The sequence below is a fragment of the Gavialis gangeticus genome, unplaced genomic scaffold (assembly GCF_001723915.1).
Source record: "Gavialis gangeticus isolate Ggan-Ray unplaced genomic scaffold, GavGan_comp1, whole genome shotgun sequence".
Lineage (NCBI taxonomy): Eukaryota > Metazoa > Chordata > Crocodylia > Gavialidae > Gavialis > Gavialis gangeticus.
Genome location: NW_017728998.1, coordinates 39,478,484 through 39,481,904, shown reverse-complemented (window position 1 = coordinate 39,481,904; position 3,421 = coordinate 39,478,484).

Sequence of the window (3,421 nt, the reverse complement as noted above, 5' to 3'; positions counted from 1 at the left end):
GTCCCTTCCAACCCTACCAACTATGAAACTATGAAATAGCTCCTAACCCTCTCAGTCAAGATAATGCTTTTTTTCCCCCTGCAACTTTCTACCTTAGTTATAGTGAGATTCACATTGACCGAGGTAGGGGTCTTGCAGAACTAATAATATGTAATAATGTACTTAAAGTCTATGTGCCAGTTGGAGACTAGAGTCAGAGTTTTGAGGCCGTGCTCAGTAAAAAGTGTTGTAAAGTACACAGAGTGAATGACACAGCCAGGGGAATAGCAGACTCTAAAACTTTTGGTCTCCTGGTGTCTTCTAAAACTCCTTTTAGGCCAAAAGGGTGGTGGTTGCTACTACTGTTGGGAAATCCAGGCACCCAGAGCACTGTTCATGCTCAGTAGGGGTGTGTGAAGCAGGCCCTATTTGATTCAGATTTGGCCTGAATCAGGGACAGTGATTCGATTCATTAGTTCAGATCACTGTCCCTGATTCAATTTGGTCAAATCTGAAGACTCGATGCTGATTTGGAGAATCAGCGATTTGGACATAGACACAGCTTTAAAAGTTTTTTCTACATACCTTGAGGCTCATGATTGCTGCAATGCTGGGGCGCATGGAGCATCCCACAGGAGTGTGTGTGTGTATGTGTGTGTGTGGGGGGGCTCCATGTGCTCCGCAGCGAACCCAGAAGTACTTCTGGTCCATTTCCAGGTCTGCGGGGAGCACTCAGGGGGGGCCCCCTGTGCCTCTCCAGCTCAATGATCGGCCATGGGGTGACCCCATGTGCCCCCTTAGACCCAGGAGGCACCAGTCACTGAGCCTGAAGGGCATGGGGGCGATCCCTCAGCGTGCTCCCCAGCAGACCCGAAAGTGGACTGGAAGTGCTTCTGGTCCACTTCCAGGTCTGCTGCTGAGCACGCTGGGTAGCCCCCGGTACTTCTGTGGGACATTTACGTGCCCCAGCATTGCAGCATTCATGAACTGCCTGCTACCTCGAGGTATGTAGAAAAAACTTTTAAAGCTGTCTCTAAGTCCAAATCTCCGAATCTTTCTGAATCTCTCCAAATCGATTCAGAAGGTTCCGATTCATTTCAGAGAGATTAAAGGGTCCTCTGATTCAATTCAGATTCAGAGTTTCAGCCACTAAATGGGGCTGAATCTCTGCCGAATTGAATCAGGGACTGAAGCTTTGCACAGCTCTAATGCTCAGTACTGCTGGCAATCTCCCATTCTACACTTAGTAAATGATCACTGAAACTGAATCACCATTAGGAAAGGATAGGCTTGATTTTGTGGCTCACTCTGGCCCTTTTGTGCCATTGATAGCATGTTCCTGTACCTTCGGTAAAGGGGACTTCTTTACGTAACACAGGGCTGTGTACCAGAATTGGTCTGTCTCCTTAAGAGAGGGCAGCTATCCCTGCTGGGTAGATGCTCAGGAGAATGCTGATAAAGGAGTTGCTGGGTGGGAGCTCAAAACCCCAGAGAAAAGAGCAGCAGGTCAGTGAACTACTAGGGGAATAGTTGTAAGCCAGAGACAAGAGGTTGTCTGAACTGCTTGCTGCATGGAGGAGGCAGATTGCTGTGCTAGGGCCAGAGCTACAAGGACCCCTCCCAGTGTCTGGGACAGGACTACAGGCTTTTGTTTGTTTGTGACGTTTGTTTAAAGACTGCTTTATTTATGTAGACTGAGTGAGAAGCTCTGGGTGAGAGAGCAAAGCCTGCTTGGAGAACCACCATGTGAGGCAATGACTTACAGGCTAGCACAATGGTCCTCCAGTGCTTCTCCCTAGCTCTAGGCATAAGGATATGTCAGGGCAATGGAAAGGAGGGAAGTGGTTTAGGCACTGTTGCTTTGGCAAAACCATTGCTACCTGGTAGTTCAGAGGTTTTAATCCCACTCTTGCTTTCCCTTATGGTGGCCACAGCTGGGACAGAACTCAGCCCCCCAAAACTTCCTTGATGTATTTCTAAGTTGTCACAACCTAGGACCAAACTGAACATGAGGGGAGATGCAAACTGTGGACTGGGAGGGGAAGGTCCCGTAGCTCAGAAACTGTAAAGTTTCCACATCTCCACAGGAATGTCACATGTTCAGTGCTGTTTCTTCCAAGTGTGCTTATGAGACCCCTGCTGAGAGAAAACTGATTTCAATTGGAATAACAGGTTAATTGACCTGGGGAGGGAGGGGGACATCCATCAGGATTTTGTAAAACTAGTGCCAAACTCTGCTTGACCCTTCTCTCCCAGAAAGCACCATGTGATCTCAGGGAAATGAGAGTAAAATATAGTAGCTTTTAAAATCAGATTTGGATTTAAAAGATTGACTGTGCCTTTTCTTATGTCAAATGAATCAGTCAACATGAAAACGTTTCTCTGCTCCTGCTCTATTACCTTTCCATAGTTAATTCTATTCAGAGTGTATTGATCACATCCCATTAAAATATAAGCATGAATGCTGTCTGTTAGCTATGAAAAATCACCCTATTATTGCTCAAGCAGTTGAGAGAATTTTTATGATTGTGGTGCCATTTAAAGCAGTAGTTGGCAGTGTTTCCTGGTGGTGGGCTGGAATGGCCCAGTTTAGGTCCAAGATAAGCTAGCATTCAGTTCTGGCTGCTGCCATCACTTGCTTCTCCTTGTCTCCTAGCTATGACCTGGTACAGGTGAAGCCCTGTGATGCTGAAGCCCCCCAGTTCTGCAGGTTGGATCCAGTGGGACTGGATTCATCTCACAGGCCATAGGTTTTTGACACTTTATTTAGTATGTAGGAACCAATTTGGATTTATTTGTTATATGATAATAATAATAGCAAAGAAATAATTGGGACAACAAATTCCTTTTGAAATTAGACACTGATAAGAAACAAGGGTATTTAATAACATAAACCATTCCAAGTCTGGTTGGAACCATGAACATTATTTTGTATGTGATAAAGCAAGGCAGAATCAAGCATTCGTGACACTAAATGTGATTTTTTTCTAGCTCTGTAATGTTGTATTGCCCCCTTGGACTCCCATTTGATCTCACTTAGGTGTAGAATCCTTCAAGGGCCGGGGTTGCCTAGAAAGGGACAGTAACTTGAAACAAAATCTGTCTCCAAATTCTGGCAAGATCATTTTGTTTTGCTCTGCTTTCCTTTGGCCATCCTTCATCTCAGAAAGAATAGCTTTTTGTTCCTGAAGGGATACTGACCACCAGTCCTCAGGATTCAGATGGGTATTGGGGGATCACAGAATCATAGAAAATTAGGGTTGGGAGGGACCTCAGGAGGTCATCTAGTCCAACCCCCTGCTCAAGGCAGGACCATCCCCAGCTAGATAATCCCAGCCAAAGCTTTGTCTAAGCGGGTCTTAAAAACCTCCAAGGACAGCAAGTCCACAACCTCTCTGAGTAACCTGTTCCAGTGTTTTACTGCCTTCCTAGTGAGAAAATT